Source organism: Rhinolophus ferrumequinum, chromosome 27, assembly GCF_004115265.2.
Source record: "Rhinolophus ferrumequinum isolate MPI-CBG mRhiFer1 chromosome 27, mRhiFer1_v1.p, whole genome shotgun sequence".
NCBI classification, from domain to species: Eukaryota; Metazoa; Chordata; class Mammalia; order Chiroptera; family Rhinolophidae; genus Rhinolophus; species Rhinolophus ferrumequinum.
In genome coordinates this window covers 8,893,719-8,917,811 of record NC_046310.1, presented here as the reverse complement: position 1 = coordinate 8,917,811, position 24,093 = coordinate 8,893,719, and the positions used below count along the sequence as shown (strand labels likewise).

Genomic DNA, 24,093 nt, shown 5'->3' with positions numbered 1-24,093 from the left:
GCTCTCCAACTTACTTTACCCCTATGATTCTGAATTAAGCAGTTGATTAATAATGAATCAACCAATTACTTATACTCCTGTTTTTTTCTATTCTATAAAATAATTTTTTACTAAAGTGTGGTCTTATGTCATGGCCAGAAATATTAGTGTATAGAGTAATAAGTGAGCTCAGGTTCATTGGCTTGAAATGAAAGCTTCATGGACTTTAGGCACCCAAGTTTGCATTAAACTTTTGCAATTATTATGTCAATTATTAGATATTCAAAACATACTTTTTCACAGAAAACAATCTTCAATACCGAATACTTTTCTAGGCTTGACTATAAAAGCCTATGTTACTTACTAGTGTGTAATAGCGTCTATCAGTGATGAAAAATGTGAAAAACAGTTTGATATGAGTGATAAACATAAAAAGGAATTAGAACTGAATGATAGTTTATCATTTATCTAGACTCGGGAGGGTTGATGTTTAAGGGAATATACATATAAGTGGAAGTTAAAAAGATACGTGGAAACTATCGCAGAGTATCTGAAAGGGATTGTAAGCAACTTTCAGGATTTTTAGAAGTTGATTACAAAGTGTACAAGTTTTCTTTCCCTTGGAATTGTGTGACATTAGCACAATTTCTAAGATTGTCACCTGTGATGAGATTTGTTTTTTGACACCCAAATGCATTGAAAAGTGGGAGAGTGAAGAAAACTGGAGAGGAAAAATTATCCTCTAAAATAATTGGCCAAGATGTGGGAGAAGAAAAGGTGGATGGCAGTTGAAGGTGGAAGACAGAGGCGTATGTGAGTGTGTGAGTGTGTGAGTGTGTGTGTGTGTGTGTGTGTGTGTGTAAGATAGCCTGGTCTGCATTTAACTGATCTACCAAAGGAAAAATGGAAATGAATCTGTACACATTCTCCTATAGAGAAAGTACACTATATTAGTTAAGTGGAAAAGCTTTGGAATTAGAGTATCCATTTTGAAATTTTTGCTGGGTCACTTATTGCCTGCGTGATCTTGTGAAATTATTCAATTCTCTGAATTTGTCTTATCTGTAAAAATGAGAATAATAAAAGCATCTGCTTCCAAGATGGTTACGAGAGTCGAGTGAGACCCACGGGTACACACGTGCTTGAAAACCATATTTAGTTCAAGGTGGTGAGGAACAGCCATTGGGTCGACCAGTATCTCTGAGCTGACCAGGTCTGACTAAGTCTTAGGGGAATTTGTTTAGCTCCAAAGTGGTCTTTGAAAGGCATGTTTCTTGTCCACTGTGGTCAAAGAACTGGTGGGTACTTTACATATTACTTTATTTAGGGAGGGAGCAGGAAATAGTATGAGGCTGGCCAGTTGAATGTAGCAAGCCTGATAATTCTAATGTATGTCCTGTCAGTTTGGGAGGAGCATATTCCTTGTCCTTTACACATGGCCACAGCTTGCCGAAATAAATAGGGGAATGACTGAAAATGAAAACAATGTATTCAATACGTATTTTCTTGGTCTCAAACATTGCCTGTCATTTGCACTTCTGCCATGGCACTGGAATTAATCTGAATTTCCTGGATTTTTCCTAAGCCTGAAAGAATCATTGTTTGGCAGTAAATACTTGAAAATAATGATATAAATTCCATTAAAAAAGATTTTCAGGATATAACAGAAGTAATTAATGTAGTGCATGAATCTACTCCAAGTTCTAGATTCTATACAGATCTTTTTCAAGAATCTACTTATTTTTATTTATGATTCACTGATAAATGTCTAGCCAATTCTTCCACCAGAAACGGACTAAATTTCCAAACCTAAAATGAAGCAGTAGATCAAAAATTATTCACGAAATTTGGCTATTTGTATAGACAATATATTTTTAAAAGACAGATCCAGAAATCTACTTGGATTCTACCCAAGATTGGCCATGTGTTTTGCTCTGGTTCACAAGATAATGATCAATGGAATTGTACACTTTTTGATCTGTTAAACCTAGAAACTGAAGTGAACCTAGAAATCAAGAGATGTCTTGGGATCAAGTTTGAATTTAAAAGTAAATGTTGAATCTCTCTTACCAAAATTCATCAGGCCCTCAGTGTACAGAATATATGATAAACAAATGAAGAAAACTGTCTTTGGGTGGTTTAATTATGAGTCAATTTTAAAAACTTTGACATGTATATAATTATCTGGAAGTAACTGAAGACTCAGCATGAGCACTGGAAGGCCACACAAATAACATCCAAACCGTTGTTGAGGAATTGTAGTTTTCTATGAGATTGATTGTAAGTGGTGAAATTGACCCAGCTGGAGTTTGTTTTAATTTTGGGAAAAAATATTAAATATGTAATAATTTAAATATGTAAAATGTATTAAATATATTTAGTATCATGCTAGGGCTGTTAGCGAATACAAAGTTATTTTAAGATATAGGTCCTCTCTTTAAGGGACTTACACTCTCTTTATGGAAGTACAATATATACACGTGAAACTATTAAGATAGCAGTCCAATACAGAATTGTGAAGAAAATGAATGTTATATGGCAAATTGATATGTGTACCCTAAAGCAGAGTATGCAACAGAATCAGAGCTTGGGTTGACCTTCAGGTGACCGTATCTGAGCTGTGTGACCCTTACCTCTTTCAGCTGGAGTTTTCCCATTTGCAAATTGGGCAGAGTTTCGTCTGTCTCATTGGATTGCTATGAGACAAAGTATTTGAATGAGATGAGACAAAAAGAGTATTTGAAAGGTGGCTGTGCTTTATGATGGAGACGACAAAAATTGTAGGAATGATCTAGTACTCATGTCAGTGTCCTTGAGAGTAGGGGCTATGTCTCAGATGACTTTGTACACCCACTCCAACCCCGGTGTATGGCACTGTGCCTGGTTCTGAGAGGAGGCTCAATAAATGTCTGTAAAAATGCATGGATGCCAGGCAGTGTGGCCAGCCCTTGACATCTGTGATTCTTTCCATCTTCTCAATGATCTCGTACGATACATGTATTGCCTGCTTTTCATAGAGGAGACGAAAGTTGAGAGATTTTGAACAACTGGCGGTGCAATCAGGTAGAAAGTAGGAGGCCCAGGACAGGAAGCTAAACTTATCTGGCACCAGAGCCCAGACTTGTCATTACTTTCTGTGGGCTCTCCGAGGAAAGGAATTATGATTACTTCCGAACAACAGTGTGGCCACAATGAAAAGCCAAGGCCTCGCTCGGATCAAGCACCAGTTGCCCAGGCAGCTCCTGGGCCGCCTTTCAGAAAAGTGGGGGACACGTCTCTGTGCTGCTTGGCACAGTTCACCTGGCCTTTTGTTAAATTGTCAGTGCTGATTTCTGCCCTTTGAAGTAAAAATGCACAAGCGTGAGAAAATGCCATACGACGTATCATAACCTAGACTTGTCATAGGGACAGAAGGGAGGAGAAGGTCAGTAAGGGACACTCAGATAATGAAGAGGCTCACAAGTGACTTGGGCTCAGTTTGTTACAACAACCAGCAGCCCCCACCCACCCCCATCTCTTATCCTCTCTTAACTTTCCAGCGTAGAGTTTGGAGAGGTCTGGAATTTCCATTCTCCATATTAAGTGTGGTAAAGACGGACGTTCCAGTCCTGAGCAGTATATTCCACGAGCTGTGTTGTTGCATCCCTCTCCTAATTATCCCGACACGATAGCCTCATCCTAGCAGCAGGTTCTACTGGCGTTTATAACGAACACTCCTAAAATAGCCCCCAACGAACCCATAATTTTAAAACTGTAGCCTCTGAATTGGGAAGCACAGCTACCCAAATACTCTTATTATTTGTTTCCTCCATTGATTTGGGAGGAACATCAGAAAGTCATAAAATGCTCAACACAACATTAGTAACGCCGGTGAACTCGAAGGTTTATATAAAAAACCAGGGCACATACGTTTTAGAAATTGGGATTCTTTTTTCTTTTCTTTCCTTTTCTTTTTTTTTTCAATTCTGTGAGAACGTAGCCCCTGGTCGGTCAGGACGGCAGAGGTAGAGACTGTATTTCAGTGCAGGGAATACCTTTCACTGTTATCAGAGGCCGGTCGGTCACAGTGTTTGGTTTCCCAGGAAGAGCGCTAACCCACCCGAGAGTTAACCTGGTGGGGAGACATCTCCCACCCTCTTTCCTGACCTGTGGTAAAGGCGGCTGTGGAATTGTGTGAAGTTGTCAAAGGTTGCTCTGCTCTCCGGCACTTGGCACCAGCTCCACTGAAATGCGATGCCATTGGTTTTCAGTAAAGGTTCCTTTCTGCAGGGCTGCAAACACAGATCAGCTGCTACTGTGTATACACAACCAGGGAGCAAATCAAGCAGCACATTTAAAGCAGCCTTTTAACCCTGAGACTTTCCAAGATCTCCTCTGCACGCAGGAAGTTTTCTTCTCCTTCTCCTTTGTCAGATTTAGCACTGTGCTCTTGTCATCAGATCTGAGCTAGGCTCCTTGCTGCACAGTACTGAGGCCTCCTTAAGACATTTGTCCTTGAAACTGCACCAAACTCTTGGAAGAACCCAGAACGTGTAAGTATGTATGATTTAGGCAGCAGTAGTACAGGGCAAAGCTGCAATCAACCATTATACAATATCCGATTAGCAGTGCAGGAGAGGTTTTCCCGACGTTGTGTTACATTCATTTTCAATTCCTTCCGAGGAAACCAATCAATTCCAGCTTCTGATACAGTGACTTTGCAGTAGATGGGGTTGTACTATGTTAGCTTTAACTATTTGCTGTGCTCAGTTAGCATTTCGATGTGACTTGTGGGACAGTTATTGTGGGCATGAAACTATAAAACTTCTACATTTTTATTAGGAATGATAATTGTTGGTCATGTCCATCTTGAGAAACAAGTTTGCTTTGGGGAACGTTTTTTAAAGAATTAACCCTATAAATTCATGGACAACAGAATGAATCTGCACTTGTTCTTGTTCTCAATAAAACATAGTAGTTTGCAGTCCTAATTTATTTACTTGTAAAGAGTAAATTAAGTTCCATGGAGATTTTGTCTTAATTGAATCCTATCCATTGCTGTCTGTTTAGTATTTTACTGTCTCGTATGTATCAGTTTAAGTTACTTGGCTGGGATCGAAATCTGCTTAAACCTGTGTTTAGTCACTGTTTAGATCCTAAGACCATTCAGGTATAGTAAATGGTTACACAATTTTGGTCGGGGTGGGGGGTGGGTTTGTTTTTTAAGGGGTGGCGGTATTATCCTTGACAGCTGTGAATGGTTGTCAGACGTGGACCACGGACTAAATAAGGCTGCAAGTTCAATCTCAGCTTGTCCACATCTGTAACTCCAACCAGTAAAAGCCCATGCCCCCTTTCTATCAATTTTTAATATGCACTGATACTTAGGTTTATAAGATTAATTTCTCTCAGATTAGTCTGATTGATAGCTGGATTGTGGTTTCTTAAGAGCTTGCTCCCTGAAACCCACAGCAAAGCTGCATTCCATTTAACTAGTGAATGTAAAAACGGGTAACCATGGATTCAGCCACCAGTAACTGCCAGGGCAATGACTCGTTGTAAACAATACAAATGAACCAGGAGAGCAGGAGGCAACCAGACATGAAATGATTTTAATAGAAATTACGGTAAAAGGTCATGTGATGTGGTATCAGCTTCTGTTTGGTTTTAAAGGGAAAGTCTTTATTTTCTCCCCACTACCCCACATGCACCTATTTCCAATCAACCCAAGTAGATATCTCCACAAGCTTGGCAGTTCCCACTCTCTGCTTCCATGGAGAATGGTGGCCCGTGCGATTCTGGGCAAAGCGTGGTGACTGGTGGCTTTTCACAGTAAGTACCTTTATTTGGGAAACAAAAAGGAAGTCTGTGCATTCCAGGGCTTCTTTCATGGAAGGTCATGCTAATTGTGTGCTAGAAGGCCTCCAGCTTTGAAGTGAGAGGACTCGGTAGTTTTGTTTTCTAGCTTTTATGTCTTTTCTCTCTCTTCCTAAATCTCTGGGTTATTAAATCTCAGTCTTTCTGTAAGCTGTTATTTGCTTCCCAAGCAACTTCTGCAATATGGTAATGAGCACTCGCAAATACTGGGAGAAGTACCGTAACCTCAAGGTTTTCAGCCATGCAGACCTTGTCTGAGTTCTGCATGGACCACATTTTATAGTCCGGTGTGCATTTCTCTGGTAGAGACGGTTTCTGTGTATGAAAATGGTTGTATTTATAAATGGGCCTTCAACCAAGAAATTTTTAGAAGTCGTACCTGTGTGAAGTACTAATCTTGTGGTTTGTTTGGTATACCCACACCAGCTGTGCTTAGTGAAAGGCAATGAAAGAAGACACTCTGGTAAAACTTGGGTGGTGCTGGGGGGGTCACTTAAAAGCCAGCTTTGGAAGGTGGGCCTAGGCGGTACCCCAGGTGCAGGAATGAAGGGGTTCAGAGTCACTGTCTCAGACAATCACAGACCTTTTAAGCAAAGGTCTGTCTGTAGGTGTGTTGTATCTCAAGGTGAAAACAGACCTGAACTGTACTCCTGAGCCATCCCTCCTTCTACACACAGATGGTATAAATAATCAGACCATCTTGGAACAGAAGCTGATGGTGTGTTTATAGTTTACCTCCTTTTAACAGACAGGTCATTCTGGATACATCTGTAATTGTACATATATAGATATCTGACTGAATAACAGAATTTCAGGTGTTTGTTTTTATGTTAATACCAGAACTGTGACAAGGGCTGTGGCTTAGAAGCTTAGGAAGATGTAACAGCATCTGCCCCCACCTAGACCTGAATCGAGGAAATTCTTTGTTTAGACCTGTAACTGTTAACATAGTTCTTATAGTTAAGCTTTTTTTTTCCCCTTCAAGCTTTTTAATAAGAAGTTGGCATGCTTGACTGCATATTCATACTTAGACTGAAGAATTCTTCAAATGTCATGGTTAGCTGTGGCCTCGTGGTGCATTTGCTATCCGAAGACTAACTTTGCTTATCAGACGGAAACAAAAGAAGAAACTCTAGTAATTCATGTGGTGGGGGTTGGGGAAGGAGCAATTTGAAGCCAGTGTGGGAACACCAAGTTTAGGTGAGGTTTGGGTACACTATAATGAAATCTATGATTTCGTCTTTTCCTGGCCTTGATTCTCCAAGTTGAAATAGGAATCCAGTGTCGGCAACAGGGTGGTTAGGGAACGCTCTTTGGAGTCAGACGTGGGTGGGAGTCTTTGCGCTGAACTTCCCTATGCTTATGATTTTGGTCATAGTGACTTCTGAGCTTCCACATCCTCATATGTAAATTGCAGACAATCATGCACACCAGTGGGTGGGTGAAAGGTTAAAGGAGATAATGCATAGGAAGTGTTTCACACCGTGTTTAGCATGTAGTACGTGCTTAATAAACTGTTGCTAATTGCATTATTCTTTTCGTTTGAGGAAACAGTTCAGAAGAATCCTACTCTAAGTGTTGGGTCTAAGAGAAAGATAATGTTCCCATCCTAGGTTGGTTCTGTTCTAGTGACACAATGCAGTGCAGTGATTTGTCATCGCTTGAGAGATGGTGATTCAGGAGGTAGCATCATGTAGTGTTTTATATAACGTTTACTAAAGCCAAAAGTAGTATCTTATTGCAATATATATATAAAAAATCCTGAAAACAAACAATAACCAAAATATTTAGGAAAACTAAGTTTTTGTTTTTTGGTTTTTGGTTTTGTTTTATTTGGTATTTAGGATTTCTCATAGTCAGGGATTTAGGCGACATTCACATTTTATCTATGATCTTGTTGCCTGTGTTGAAAGCAGAAGGACACTTGAAGGTATAAGAAATTCGTAATGACATGAATCCTAAAACCTTAAAATCAGTGTTTACCAGTTGTTTTCAAAGATAAACATAGAGACTAAAGAGCAATAATAATTAGCAGGCTAGTAAACCTGGAGGTTATGTGCTGTCAAGGCAACACATCTTCAGAGGATTGTCTACGCGTGTTTGTGGTGTGCTGTGACCTTCCTGAAATCTAAGGATCTGATTTCCTCTTTCCTTCTTCCCTCCTTGTTTTCGCTCCTTCCTTTCTTTCTTCTTTCCTTTCATTTATTCTTCTTTCCTTCCTCTTAACTCTTCTATGTTCTCTCAGCTACATAGCGTTTTTTTTTTTTTTTCTTTGTGAACGAGAAAAGCTCAAAGAGTGAAGGAGGGACATGAGACCCATGGTCTTTTTATGTTGCCCTGGTTTTATAAATGGAAACTTGAAGCGGAGTTAGAAAAATCTGTTTTTCTTTCTCCTATTGAACTGCAGAGTCTCACCTGAAGTGACCTGCACACCCCAGGGAAGCCTGGCTCAGGACTATTTGTTGATTCATTGATTAAACGGCATGGAGGGAAGGGGCATCGAGCATGGAGATTCCCTTAGTAGTGAAAGCTTTGAAAGCCCAAGCTGCAGTGTACAGTCGGATGGCTTCTCTGTGACCTCCCAACCACTAATCTCCTTTAAGAACTGAATCAAAGCAGTTAAGGGGTTTTGTCAGATGGATTTTGCCTACAGTTGGGTTTTTGGCAGTTGCTTGTAGAAGGCAATACATTCTTCACAAGGATATGATGTTTTTCTTCCAGAGAGGAATGAAGACAAGGTGCCAGCAGATGTCTCTAGAGAGGGACCCTCGTTTATTCATGGTACCATGCAGGCTGGGACAGCTGCAAGGTAGATGACTTTCTCACACTTTGCAGCCAATCTTCTCAACCGCCCTTGTCTAATGGTCCATCCCGTAAACACACTAATCAGGGGGCTCCACTTCATAATCTCTTCCAAGAGCAGAGAAAGAGCCTGTGATTAGAATTGCTTTTGTATGAGTGACCATTTTTAATTAAAATTTGTTTTTCCCGTTCCCCTGCTTCCCTACCCTTTGGTTGCCATCAGCTTGTTCTCTCTCTCCATAGGGGTTTGTTTCTGTTTTGTGTATACTCCGGTTTTGTTCTTTGAGATTGCACATATAAGTGAAATCACATGGTATTTGTCTTCCTCTGTCTGACTTATTTCACTTAGCACCATGCCCTCTCTGTCCATCCATGTTGATGCCAATGGCAAGATTTCATTCTTTTTGATTGCTGAGTAATACTCCATTGTATAGCTCTACCACATCTTTACCCATTTGTCTATCCATGGACGTCTAGGTTGATTCCATATTTTGGCTATTGTAAATAATGGTACAATAAATATAGGGGTGCACATATATTTTTGAATTTGTGTTTTTGTTTACTTCTGATAAGTACCCAGAAGTGGAATTGCTGCGTCCTATGACTGCTCTATTTTTATTTTTTGAGGAACCTCTATTCTGCCTTGGAATGCATAGTGGCTGCACCAATTTATATTCCTATTGACAATGCACAGAGTTCCCTTCTCTCCACATCCTCGCCAGCACTTGTCGTTTGTTGATTTTTTGATGATAGCCATTCTGACAGGTGGGAGGTGATAGCTCATTGTCGTTTTGATTTATATTTTCCTGATGATTGGTGATGTTGAGCTTCTTTTCATATTTCTATTGGCCATCGGTATGTCCTCTTTGGAGAAATGTCTATTCAGGTCCTCTGCCCATTTTTAAATTGGATCATTTGTGGGGTTTTTGTTTTTGATGTTAAGTTGTATGAGTTCCTTATGTATTTTGGATATTGACTCCTTATCGAATGTATCATTTGCAAATATTTTCTCTCATTAAGCACGTGTTCTTTTCATTTTGTTGAGGGTTTCCTTTCCTGTGCAAAAACTTTTTAGTTTGGTGTGGTCCCGTTTGTTTATTTTTTCTTTTGTTTCCCTTGAGCAAAGAGACATATCCAAAAAGATATTGCTAAGAGTCATGTGCAAGACTTTGCTGCCTGTGTTTTCTTCTAGGAGTTTTATGGTTTCTTATATTTAAGTCTTTAATCTATCTTCAATTTATTTTTTATCTGATGTAATAAAGTGGTTCTGTATCTTTTTTTTTTTTGCATGTATGTGTCCTGTATTCCCAACACTACTTATTGAAGAGGTTTGTTGTGAGGATTAAATAAGATTACATATGCAAAGTATCTACTCCAGTGCTTGACACAAGGAAGATATCAGTAAATATTATTGCCATTCCTCTAGCCTTTTCAAGGTCAGTGGTGGAGTCATGTATGTTAGAATTATGATAAAAGTCTTGTAAGTATGCATCTGGAATGGTTTAGCTCAATGGTTTTCAGCATTCTCTTCTGCTGTAATACGTATAGAAAATATATGTGAAGAATTACCACATACTTGGCATGGAGCGATCAATAAATAGTAATATGATGGTGGTGATGAAAATGGTGGTGGTGGGGGTGACAAAGAGGCTGATGGGTGACGTGCACATGCCACAGATAAGCTCAGGGCTCTAAGCAATTCCCAAAGCTTTAGCCTGGATCTGACTGGTTTCTTTCCTACATAGAAAGGAAATCAGGATGTTGGTGCCATTTATAAGCACAACTATATTCTCTTAAATTGAAAAGAAAATACTCAGCAGACTTCAGTGCTTTATTGCCGGTAACAAGTTACTGGCATCACACCAGCTGGTCTAGAAGCTGCCATCTTTCCGGGAGAAAAAGGATTTTGAAAAATGCTTTCCATCTCTGCCCTCGAACTTGACTGCATGGTTGTGAATTCTGGATCAATCACGCACTAGCTGTGCTGACCTGGGGAAACAACTAAACTGCTGAAGTCTCTCTTTCTTCATCTTTAATTGGAATAATAGTGGTATCCACTTCATACAGTTGGTGTGGGGGTTACGTGAGTTAACACAGGCAAAGTACTCAGAAAAGTGGCACACAGTAGGTGCTCAGTGTTAGGCATTTTTAGAAATTTTTGTGTCCAAGTGGTTGGATGGGGGTAGCATCCTATCTTGAGATTCTCTCTCAAAATTGCCATTATTAATGTTAGCCATTGTTTCATTAATGCATAAAACTAATTTTTAGTTTTAACATAATAAAAGCTGTTCTTGATTGTGTTTTGACCATTGAAGCAGGCATTATATCATGTTTTGTGTGACATCATTGTTATAATTGATTTATTAATAATTCTGCCATTACTCTTATGAAATAGATAGTGTTGCCCCCATCTTATAAATGAGAAAACTGAGCCTATAAGACATGATAGAATTTTCCCATCTAGTGAGTGACAGAGCTACACCTAAAATTTATAATCTTCCCTACATACGTTTCCTACACTGCCTCATTAAGTTGGAGACAATCTGTAGAGGTGGTGAGAAGGGTGTATTTTCTGGAATGAAAGAGAAACCTAAGAATCATGAAATGGTATTTCAAAAGGACATTCAAAAGACTCAAACCAGAAACAGGAAAAGTGGTCACAGTAAAAAGCAACTTAATTTAGTTACTCAATAATCAGAAAACCTAGAAATAGAACTTAATTCCCTCTATGGACAGGAAAAACTAAGAGACAGAGGTGGAAAAGGATAAGAATAATGAGGAGAAAGGAGAGGAGGAAGAAAAGGAAGAGGGGAGGAGGGGGGGGGGAGAGAGAGAGAGAGAGAGAGAGAGAGAGAGAGAGAGAGAGAGAGAGAGAGAGAGAAAGCGAGAAAGAGAGAGACAAAGGGAAAAAGGGAAAGGGAGAGAGAGAGGCGTAAGTATTTGCCTGTCAGTTAACACTCAAGCATTTCTGGAAGCAGCTGACCCAGGGTCACCATCCTTATTTTAGACATTATTTTGTCCAAGGCTACACAACTAGAGATAATGGATTTGGGGTTTACAATACGGTATTGCACCTTTGAATCCAGTGTACTATTCTACTACATTATGCTACAATTTCAAACATAAAGGCATACAAAGATATAGACTCATGGAGAAGAAGTAGTATAGTTACACTGACATGGGGACAAAAGGTTAGAACTATCTGTTTTTTTTAGACCTTAACACAGGAGGTTTTCCTTAAATTCTGTTGTGCTTCTGCAACTCTAGGCATAAATTAGCTTAATCTATATCTAGAAGACTGTAGATGTTTAATAATATTTAATGCTTTTTATTTAAAAGTAGTTTTTACTACTCTTGTTGAATTGATTTTCAAAAAAAAAAAAATCTGTGCGCTAAGTGGGTCCCATTTTCCTCCCAATTTACAGATAAAGAAACTGAATTATGAGAGATGAAATATTTCCCTAAGATCCTGGCAACTTATAGCAGATACGAAAGTCATTCTCTGGTTTTTGACCCTCCAGAAAAACATTTTTCTCTTTAATGCGATGATATCTTCTAACTGTTGGGCTTATCACGTAATCAGCTTCTAAGAACTCGGGGACACGTGGATGGAGGACAGTCACAGCGGGGTATACAGTGAGGGCCATTCTGGGAAATAGAAATTGAGGAAGAACCTTTTATGCAGGTTCTGCTCTTCTCTTCAAGTCTGGAATCCCATCGTCTGGTCTTTGAGGAATGATGGAAGGGCTGTGTCTTCCCACATTCTTTTTCACCCTAGAATCCAGGCTGGGCACTGGAAAGAATCCCATGCCTTCTTGTGTTTTAGCTTCCTGGGGTCCAACAGATGCTACGGTGTCTTCCCCAGACAGATGCCTGCTGCTCCCACGATATGTCCAACTGGCACTGTGTAAAGCAGATGGAGTTCCCTTTTGAGAGCTACTTCCTGCCCTGCATGTTTATTTTGAAGATGTGGGTTTTGGGAAATAGAGAGGACCAGGGAAAGAGGGGGCATGAGAAGTGTGCGAGGTGAGTTGTGTGAGAAGTGAGATGTAGTCCAAGGCAGAGTGGAATGAGACAAAGGGGAAATCCTTGTAATTTCCATGGTGAAGGCCAAGGTCAGATCACCTTCTTAAATCAGTTTAAGCAGAATCTCTGAGGTTAGGCCATTAGGCCAAGGCCCCAGGGTCCTTCTCGGGAGTAAAAAACAACAACATGGTAGGCGTCAAATTCCCCCTTTTCAGTGTTTAAATGTGAAGGTGGAGAGGAGGGACTGAAAGGGGAAAAAGCAATGGCTTCCCACTTTATCCTGTAGAAGGTCATGGAACCTTATGGCCAGCTTTGAAAAACAAGCTGCCGAGAATAACCGTGCTTGTTGATAAATAATTGTTTGCTTCCTGCCTCCATTGAAATAACATGCAGAATGACTCCCTTTCACTGTTCCTCTAAATGTAAATATTTCCTCTAATAATACATGAAATTTGGGTAGTGAAAGTTTATGAAATCATAAATTATCATCTTCCTTTTACAGATGAGTTAAGAAGATTAAGTGTCTTGTTTAGAGTAATTTGTTAAAAAGAGAGCAGAAGACTAGCTATTGGGTCTTCTGACATCTAGCTCTGGATTGATTCTACCTCTTAAAGATTCTAGTCCTGGGAGGGAGTCTGCGTGGTGTAGGACTAGACACTGAGTGTGAAGAAAGCAAGGGGGAAAAACGTTAGAAGAAACAACTTGTCATGTTGGTTTTTTGTGTTGAGTGTGGTATCTATGATTACACAAGATGGTGCAAAGATTCTGAATTTGTCCTCAACTGAATAAATGAAGGAAAGGGGAATTGCTTCTCTCCATTCAGTCCTCCGGCTTTCCTCTCTTTCTGGGGTCAGGCAATAGAGTGGAAATATAATCTCTGCTTCTCAGAAGATGGAATTGAGGCAGCTATAAGCAAAAAAGAAATGACCTTGTACATGCAAGCTTAGTTCCCTTGTTTACCTGTAGTCCCACCCACTTTACCATGTAATAGAAGAGTAATCCCTGTGGGTAATACCATCTTAAAAGTGAAGGGACAGTTCCATGAGATCCAGTGCATGGGTAGACACTGTAGCATTCCTTTATCAAAGCAATTAATACCCTTAGGGTAAAACCATATTGGCCTAATACATAGTTAAAATATAGTATCCCCTCCCCACACTTTGGAATGAAACCTTATAAGTCATGTGGATATTAGAACGTGAAATGAATGTGTTCTTTCTCTTATGAGTTCTGTGTTACTAATATCAGGTAAACAAGATCCTAACACAGCTCAGTGTAGTAGGGGGAATTTCTTGGCTTGGCTTAATTCTAACACTATGATAGAGAAGTTACAGATTTGATAATGGCTCTGAAATCTTCACGTTGACCACAGATTCCCAGAAGGAAGTCCATTCAAGCTATTGCTAATGCTTCAAAAGTACAGTATGTGATTGACAGAATGAACAAACTGGTGTCATACAGATGTCAGCTTTTTGCCCTCAAACCATCATTAACCAGTAGCAGCCACCAGCTAATATTTCAATATTACATTTACAATGTCAAATTATTAGCCATCATATGGACACCACATGTGCTCAGGTTAAAGGATGCAAGCTTAATAGCAAAATGGTCTACCTCAGTGTTATTTGAACGCTAGAGCTTTACTCAGTATTTCTCTTCATTGGATTACTTAATAATCAATTTAATTTTAGTAAAGTTTCACTTTAATACTCCTGTAAATTAGAGGAAAATATTGCCTACATTCATTTGCTATGTTACACAGACATACTACACAGCAAAGGTAAAAGATAAAAGATCAATTCTTATGGATCTCACAGTTCCAAGCTTTTGAGGCTGTATTATAGAAACTTTGTAATTATTGTGGGTAATCTTGCAGAAAATTAAATGTTGAGTTTGCATATGTGAAGAAGTTTGGACTGTTTTGCTCACCGTAGCTTGTTAGTAAAGAGCATCTCACTGGCCCTGTCAGGCTTTTGTGTTTCACTTCACTGCTAGTAAAATGCTATTTGTGGCGGACGTGAGATTCTTGACGGGGGCCCACTATCTTATGTTTGAGGCATATTTTAGAGAATGTACTCCTGTAGTTTACTTGCCTGTTTCAAATTGACTCTACACCAGTAGCTCTCAGCTGGTGGCAGTTTTGCCCCCCCCCCCCCCAACTCCAAGGGCCATTTGGTGATTTTTGAAGACATTTTTCATGGTTATACCTGGGAAGTGGGTGCTATTGTCATGTGAGCAGAGACCAGAGCTGCTGCTAAACATCCTTCGATGCATAGGGTAGCCCTGCACACAACACAGAATTATCCAACCCAAAATGTCACCGGTGTTGACATTGGGAAGCCTTGCTCTAGACTCTTCCAAAGCTTACCAGGGGACGGAGAAGTAGAAAACTTAAATATTTTCATGTATATATTTTTTAAACTTTTAAAATGTATCTTAAGTGTGTTTTTCCAGGACCCGTCAGCTCCAAGTCAAGTAGTTGTTTCGATCTAGTTGTGGAGACGCAGCTCACAGTGGCCCATGTGGGATCGAACCGGCCACCTTGTTGTTAAGAGCCCTGTACTCTAACCACCTGAGCGAACCGGCTTCCCCCATATATATTTTTTTTAAATGGCTGATTTTATGATTAGAATTTTCCCCTCGGGGTGTAGACGAAAGATGAAAACTAAAAACACATCACATAGTTGCTTTAAAACATGCTTGAAATGTAATATATGCATTGTGGCTAAGCGAGCTACACATATCAGTCACCGTCCCAACAATATCAGTAGCTGTAATTTGCGTAGAGCTGCCCAGGACCCAGACGCTGTCCAAGGTGTCTGTCCAGATACTAATGCAGCTCATCCTCGAGGCGGCTCCATTGGGAGTTAACCATGCACATGCTCTTCAGTACTCAGACACGTCAGCACTCACGTCTGGAGGCATCAGGTGAGCTCCTGGCAGGACGTGTAAGGAACAGAGCCACGGCAGTACTGGTAATATATTGGGGAAGAGGGAGGCTTTATTTTTCTAAATGCCCCTGGTTGCTCAAGCTTTTATTCTGTGGTGCTATTATTGCGAAAGTGCTTCTATGGGAACCTAGGATTGCCCATCATAAAACAGGTTTATATTTGCTTCTGGAGGAAAACGTTTTATAACTCTGCTTGCCAGTTCTGCACCTGGTCCCGGGCCTATTTGTCTTTTCCTCTCCAATAAGCATTTTCAACTGAGCTGGTCTTTGGGTTGTATGTAAATGACAAGAGAGTGAGTGTCATTGCCGCTCAGTCTCATACAAACGAAGTGGTCACTCGCACGTGTGGATATCACCTTCCAGCTGGCTGTCCTCTGTCTCAATCTCCAGAGTTTGCAGTGGGGGTGTGAAGCTTTCCATTTGAAATCTCATCATCGGGGTGGGTCCAATCCACTAAAACCTCATGTTTGAAAGAAAAATAGGTAAAATTTCTCTACTCAGGCCTCATGGGAGATTCTCTAAGAACACAGTTAACAATGGAATTTTCACTGGAAATGCCACATCGAAAGTCATATTCCCAGTGGGGATTTCTGTGGGAGCGGAGAAGTTAGCTAGATTTGCTGCTTTCACACCTACTGAGGGATTCGAGTCCAAGGAATTAAGTGTGTCATAGCTAGACATCTTACCTTTGCCGAAGTGGTCTGTTGTATTAAACCTCGGTGGCCATCAAAAACCGGAAAGGAAAACATCACAAATCACTAGAAATATATCAGCGTTCTGAGCAGTAGGATTTATGGGATACTAATGGATATGCTAGGCTATTTTTCTCTCTAGTAACAGCTGAAACACCTCTGCCTTTTTCTTAGTGTAAAGGACCTTTCTATCAAGGAGCTATAAGAGTCCCCAACCTGGGACCGAAGTTGGAGAAAAGTGGCTCTTTGGTCCTCGTTTTCTTTAATTTCTTGCTCTCTTCACCCTTTTGCCTCTTTCCCGTGCTCACTGGAAACCCAAAATAGAACACAGTAAGGATATATCCACGTTTGGGGAGTCTGTACAGAGACTGACATAACTGGGGTAGAAAGTGAGATAGAAAGAGGCCTGGTTCATGTGTTCTTTATATCCTTCGGTTTCAGATGATCGAGACCATTCTTTTATTCATAGCAGCCTTCTCCGTGCCTAAGGGCTGGTTCCTACATGCAATTCAGATAGGCTATTTTGTTCATCAAATGCCAATACAATTTATAAGGAATGCCCATAATTTGGAGGGCGACATGTTAGTTTCAGCCCTTCCTCAAGCTCACTCAACTCTTGTCTTCCGTGGAGGAAAAGCCTCCAAAGCAGGTGAATTAGACCCACATCGGGAAGGACTCTGGCTCCTTTGCGACTTCTGCTTCTGGCAGTCGGGGGTTCCATTTGGTGGGGGCACATTTGGGTTTTGCGCCTGACATTTGCCACTTATTAGCTCGTGACGTTGGATCAAATTACTTAACATTCCTCAATTTCCATGACTGTAAAATGAATCAAATCATATAATATGTGTAGTAGAGATGAAATGATGTAAAACACAAACCCCAAAATGTAATAGGTGAAGGGTCTGGTGGCTTCTGGAGTCTTGCTACTGTATATAGTACTGAAATCTTAAGAAACTTGGTTCTGTACGTACCTCTGTGAAAGATGGAGTCCAAGGACTACAGATTTACAATCATCTCTGTCCTCATGAAAACGCAGATGCCATGCCTCTAGTTCAGGGTTTTGAATAAGCATCACTAGAGGTTGGGATCAGTAACTCGTATTTTTAAAAACCCCTCATATGACTCTCAGAGACGGAATTCGGGGTTTGAGGAGCCCTGGGTCCGCCGATATCTTTCCCGCTTCCTTCTGCCATAGTACAGCGAGATCTGTGGACTTCTAGCTCCTCTCGTTGAAGGTTATTCTAACCCTGGCGAAGTTTGTGTTTGCTTCTGTGAACTCCCTCTACCCAGTTTATAGGCTGTCCTTTTTATGGTAGGCCCCACGTGGTTGGGTCACCTAAATGATGTGCTAATGAGGATGGACCAAAGGTCACCAGATTGTTAACATGTGTGAGGAGATTGTAGGGCTTAGCCTATCCAGTGAGAGAAAGGTTAGCACACCAACTCGATCCACACTTCAAAGCGTGTAACTAGTTTGCTGCGCTAACTTAATTATCTGTGCTATTGATATCTTGGATGAACATATCTATACCCCAGATAGAGTTACTTCACAGGAGGCAATAGCGGGAGGTGGCTTGTTCAGTTGCCAGCTTCCTAAAATGCTTTTTAGAGTCAGCTGGGTTGCTTAGTCCTCTCTTGCTCTTGGATTAAATATAAAAATAACTACGTAAATCATATCAACCCTCTTTTCCCTGTCTGCTGAAACTGCAATCTCCTGTGCTTTTTCTAGAACCCATTAAAAAGGGAGGTGGAGAGGAGGGGTAACAATATGTAAAACCCCAAAGCTCCACGTCAGATCTCCTTACTGAAGGAGAGAAGAGTGGAGCACAGAGGTACCTATGCGTCCCTTCGTCATGGTGAAGGGCTGATTTAGCAGCAGGAATCTTGTCCTTATTCTCATTGTTCTTGTTTCTCTCTGTGGTCATATTCATTTTATTGACATTCCCACCAGAAGCCTGGCAGGGAAAGAAATGCCACCCAAGTCAGGTGATGCTTCCATGTCCAAACGTTAAGAAACATTTGACACTGTAGACGGAAGGGAGGGCTGTGTCTCCACCCAGTTTGGGCTGATGCAAACCAGTCTAGTCCCTGTTACCACAAAGACAGACGCACTGGTTTGCAGATGCTTTCCAGAGAGAAGGGCTTCAGTCTCCAACACTCCCTCTGGATAGGAGCTCTTGAGAACAGATTTTCTCTGCTAAGTGTTGCTTTAATTTGTAACCTCCTTCGAAGGAGTAATTTTGGGTTTGCGTGCCTGAGTGGTGGGCGTTATTTTGGAGGCCCTGATCTTTTCACTTTCTGCAAGTGGTGTGACCGGAAATATAAAGAGACCAGATTACCCAAACCCCTCACTGCACTGAAATTGAATTCAGCGCCCTGTTCTTTAACACCAAGACCTACCCTGCTGTTGAGAAGCGCGGGTGTTTAATAGGCAGAGACCAGGGGAGAAATTTTCAGCTTTTCATTCTTGTTATTCTCGTGAAGCCTTGGACACCGTATGCCACAGTTTTCAGGACGTCATTTTCCTGATAAAAATGCAGTGGAGAGAGTGCCGGAGCGTCACTCAAAACCAGCTGTGGTATCCTGTGTGACATTCCAAATATTAATACAAATAGAATTAATTCACACGCCAGGGGTGTCTCAGGAATCCATTTTAAGTTGGCACTTAACTTGAGTTTGCAATTTCCCCGTGACTGCCCAGGGTGAAAAATGTTAGCTAAAACAAGGCAGTGCTGGGCTGCCTTCAGTCTCTAAATTCACTCAAACTAATTTATTAACTAACGTTTGATTTTAACTATGTAAATGCACACGTAGGTTCAAATGTAGATAGCTGTTTCATGTCCCTGGTTAGCACTGAGGTTGTTACAAATGTTATACCTGGCAGATTGCTCTTCATCTGCTTTGGAGAAAGAGCAAAAATTATGTATTTATTATTAGTGGGTTATTCAATGACATCATTTCTTGGTTCATTAAGGATTTACTCTGGTTTGTAGATACAGTGAAGAAGCTCCTGGTTCTGTGTATCTTGCACTAAATTTAGTTTGTGGCTAGACTGAAGTAAGGCTTTCTGTGTCATTGTACTTCTCCCTGGACTTGTCTTTCTATCTCTGTGCAGTAAATTTAATAAAGAAACTATCTGGGAGTAATAATTCCAACAAGCCCTGGACATTCCTTTGGGGGAAAAGGACTGACCTTTTTCCTGTTTTTAATAAAACCTTGGTGAATTTGGGCTTGCTTCTTCTGCAGTCCAGTGCAACTGGTTTTCTATTCCATATTTAAGGGTGGGGTGAGCTCATTTATTTCCTCTGAATTGGACACCCAAAAGTGATCCTGGGAAAGATGGCTCTTAGGAGGTTTGTATTACTCATGCCTGTTCAATTTGATACTTAGTTACATGCATTTAGCTACTTGGATTTATGTGGTCTCTTTCTTTTGTTGTTGTTAGATTTTGTTGTTTATTTGTGATTTAATACCACACCTATTTCAAAAAGAACTGGGAAATAGTGCTTTTGTACTATGGGGTTGAATTTTGCTCCGGTGATTGGTAGGCCATTTTATCCTAACTGTGACACTGGCAATTTTAAAAGCTTCGTTTTTGTCTTTGTCTTGAACAAGGAGCGTTTTACACATTATTAACTCCTGAAAATCCCACTGGATGGATAATTTGGAATGAAAGAACTTAAGACCTTTAGGGGAAAAAAGAAAAAATCCACAAAACCTCTTATGCTTATTCTTTACAGTCACTAAAAATATGTGGCATACTAAATAAAGCAGCCTACCCACAAAAGTGTGATATATTTTAAAATGGAATAACAGGTATAAAATACCATTTCGAAGGGATATCTTCGCCACAGTCCCAAGATGCCTGTAAATAGGTTTTGATTGTTCTGGCATTACTCAGCCATTTATTCCCGTGTGTCTCTCTAGTTCAATGTCGTTTTGATTTTATAACTCAAAGTTGACTTTTTCTCCTGAGTCCTAGCATATTCCCAGAAAGAAGAAGAAGAAAAAGAGTAATTTAGATGCTTGAAAAGGCAAAAAGCCGTGGATGAACGTAGTTTAATGACACAGCAAGAAGGTTTGTATTAGATTCCAGTGAACAGGGTTAGTATGGTTCATCCATGATAACGGCGCGTGTCCATCACTCTTCAGCCACCTAGAACGACACTTTTGTGGCCATGGTTTATTTTCCAGTATCTTTCTGTAGCTCTCTCCGCTTAACTATACAAATATGAGAATCAAGTAAGTGATGGAGATGTTGAGAAGTTCAGAGGAAAGAGGAGATCACTGGACTCATAAAAACCTTTCAGTGGATGTGCATTCTCTTCAAATTAAAAAAAAAAAACAACAACACAAAAATCTCTGCAAAAACTTTGTTGACTTTCACAATATGACCTTAACCATCATGTCCTAGCATTCTTTTCCACGTCAGCCATGTGCTTGGCATTGCCTTCGCAGTAGGAGATTGAGTGGGAGTGAGAAACTCGGAGTCTTCTGAAAAATAAGTATTTTTTATTATAGATAAAACAGAGACAATTCCATGAATCAAATGCATGTCCTGATGTACTATATATTTACATATTGTATATAGTATAAAATATGTGTACATATATGTGTATATGTATATTGTGTATATATTGTATGCTACCCAGGGTAAGAAATGGAATTTTGCCACCCCTAAGTCACCCAGTCAAATCCTTTGTATCCCCCCAAAGTAACAATTATCCTATTATATCACTTCGTTATATTTTTAGAAATACATTTATCCCCGACTGTGCATCCCCCAAAACTATGTTTAGTCTTGGTCATTAAAAAAAAAAAAATCGATATGTCTTTTAAGGCTCTTGTAACCTGTAACTTCCTCCTTCATCTCTGTCATTTCCTTACAATTTCTCTATGGGAGAAGGTGGGCTGTTTGACCTACAGAGTTCCCTAGAGCCTGAGTTTTCTGGACTGCACACCCATAGTGCACTTCAACACGTTCTTCTGCCTCTGCATTTCCTGCAAGTTGGCATCTGGGTCCAGAAACTGGATCACACTCAAGTTTGATCCTTTTGGCAAGGTGGTTGGCAAGGTGCTGGTTGGCAAGGCTACAGTCATTATTGAAGATCAGGTTGTCTCACTTAGCCAGTGGGGACCTCTTCAAGTTGGGTCTTGAGCCTTTCTATCATCGCCTTACAAACCTTTAATAACTTCTCTGCTATCTGTTAACACAAGATGTTCTAGATTCATCTTGTACATTTCCTGCTATAGATTTGGAATCAGCCATTTCTCCAAGAAGGCCTCATTTATTTAGGGGAGAAATGTTACAGTCTAGGTACTAGGGATGTTCATTTTACTAGGGTTGGTCACTGTTTCCTACCCCTTTGTAGAGGACAGGATTGGAGATTGGTCACTTGATCTGTCTATCAAGTAAACTCATAAAATATAGACAGATATATCTACATTTTTAACAAGTTTAGTTTAATACATTTTTATGAATTTATGAGTTATTATTGATACTCCAATTCAAATTTGAGATGACAGCGTTTTATTTAACCTCTTCTGCTTTACATTTATATTCTTCCTTCCCTAAGAATCTTGATTTTCAAGGACACTTGGGATAATAGAGTGGGAATATCCCATAATTACTCATCTATTTCATTCCAAATTATCCACACAATAGTCTCAGGAGAACAATACTAATAATAGTACCAATGCAGTTACTGAAAACATAAAAATTGTTTTTGCATGTAGTTTCCCCCATCCTTCTCTCATTTTTAAATAGTTGCATCTACATTTTCAGAGTATTTAGCCATTAGATACTCTGCTCTCTACCCCTTATGCTTCTTTGAGTCTCGATTCCACATGTAACTATATGTTTTAATATTCACCACCAATCCCTATGTTGATGGTCTCCCTAATTGTTTTGATGGCTTCAAGCTCAGTCTCTACTATGTTCTTCAGAAAGGACTCATGAGAACAATATCCCTTCAGTTTTTGCTTATATCCGTAACAGTTTGTTTGAACCTTTTATAGTTGCAAGTGAGTTTTGCTGGATATAAAATTATTTTCTTTGTTCTAGTATATCAAATGAGCAACTCTCTTTTCTTCTGGCCTAAAGCATTGTTTTAGAAAAAAATCTGATGATACTTAATTTTTTTTTACACTATAAGTCATGTACTGACTTTGCTTAGAAACCCAAAGGATTTTATTACAACATGGCTTGGTGTTGGTTTTTACGGGTCCATATTGTCAAGTGCATGCTATAATTTTCAGTGTCATTCCAAGTTTTTTTTTTTTAAGAAAATTTTCTTGAATTTTAGTTATTAGTACTGTATTTGTTATATTTCCTTGCTTTTGTTTCTTCTTCAGAATCCCTTGTTATCCATATGTTCAGTTTTTGTCAGTTTTTACTATTTGTCTCTTTCTCTTCAAACGTTTTGTCTCTTTATTTTTTATTTTTTAGCTTTCTTCCTTTTTACGTTTTATACTTATTAAGGGATTATCTGTTTTATTTATTTGTTGCTAGTTTAGTTGGCATTTATGGAATATTTTTTCTTTTACAATTTTTTTTCTGAGTCCTATCGCCCTATTTATGAGTTGATCTAATCTGATTGTGCTGTTATTTTGTATCATTTCTTAATATCTGTACATTTCTTTTGAAATGATGTTATAGTTTTTCATCTGTGCTGTGAGACTATCTTTCCAATATGATTTTATTGTTTCTAGGGATGTTTTTCTGCTCCTTATTCCTTTTTGTAATGGTAATAACTTTGTATGGAATTTTACCTTGATACCATGTTTCCCCGAAAATAAAACCTAGCTGGACAATCAGCTCTAATGCGTTTTTTGGAGCAAAAATTAATATAAGCCCTGGTCTGATTTTAATATAAGACCGAGTATAATATAAGACTGGGTCTTACATTAATTTTTGCTCCAAAAGACACATTAGAGCTGATTGTCCAGCTAGATCTTATTTTCGGGGAAACACAATACTTTTCCATTGTTCATTTTTATGTGAAATTAATTTCCCTGACCTTTTGGAATGTGGTAGGTTTCCGCAAACTTCACTGACATTATAGAGGTTTTTTTTTTTTTTTTTGTGTGTGTGTGTGTGTGTGTGTGTGTGTGTGTAGTGTTAAAAAAATACAGTAGATTCTTTCTGACATTCCTGGGCTGTTTCCCCTTCCCCACTTTGACCTAGACCTTCTCTTTCTTTCAGATCTCTTACTCCATATTGCTCAAGTTTGATGCTACTCACAGAAGTTTCTCATCAGTGGGGGTTTAATCTGCAAGGGAGCCCTGCTGGCTTGACAGTTCATGGGGACTAAACTACTCTATCCCTTTCAGTTCTACTTACTATGGGCCCTTTGCACTTGGTTCTAAAAAGGATAAAATCCTTCCTAGTTATAGCTATTTTTCCAAATTGGCCTGCTGAGCATTCCATGAGTACTGTTGGCTATTTTGGGGGGTCTTCTTTTCTCAGGTCCATTAAATGCCACTCCCATTATTTCCTTCTTCCTGCCATCCAGATGCCAAGTTCTTATAGGATTTGTGGCTATTGGTTTGCCCTATCACCTGGTTTGGGATTCATAAGGAAATATTGTCTTCTAGTGCTGTTTTAAAGGTCCATGAATTTTGGCTTTCGTTATCCAGTTGTTCTATCATTATAGTATTTGAAGAATTGAAAAAATCTATGCTGTCATTGCTGCCAATATCTGTCTGGAATTTTCTCCTTTATTTCTCTGTCTTATATGATTATTGACACACATCTGAGAAGCAGCACCCCAAGGGAAAGGATGCAGC

The 24,093-nt window shown here is 39.7% G+C and overlaps 1 protein-coding gene across 10 annotated transcripts in view; it reads left to right on the top strand.

Moving 5' to 3' along the window:
• The window catches only part of ESRRG (estrogen related receptor gamma), a 549,261-nt gene that overhangs the window by 43,750 nt on the left and 481,418 nt on the right, over positions 1-24,093 (top strand). For 2 of the 10 annotated variants that reach the window (XM_033099794.1, XM_033099788.1), the window contains exon 1: positions 4,278-4,511. The exons of 6 other annotated variants lie outside the window; for them this stretch is intronic. The gene's annotated coding sequence lies outside the window, so the exon portion shown is untranslated. Of the gene's footprint in view, positions 1-4,277; positions 4,512-5,676; positions 5,791-24,093 lie in introns of those variants that run through there. 2 more of the 10 variants (XM_033099789.1, XM_033099781.1) reach the window with 2 other exon arrangements.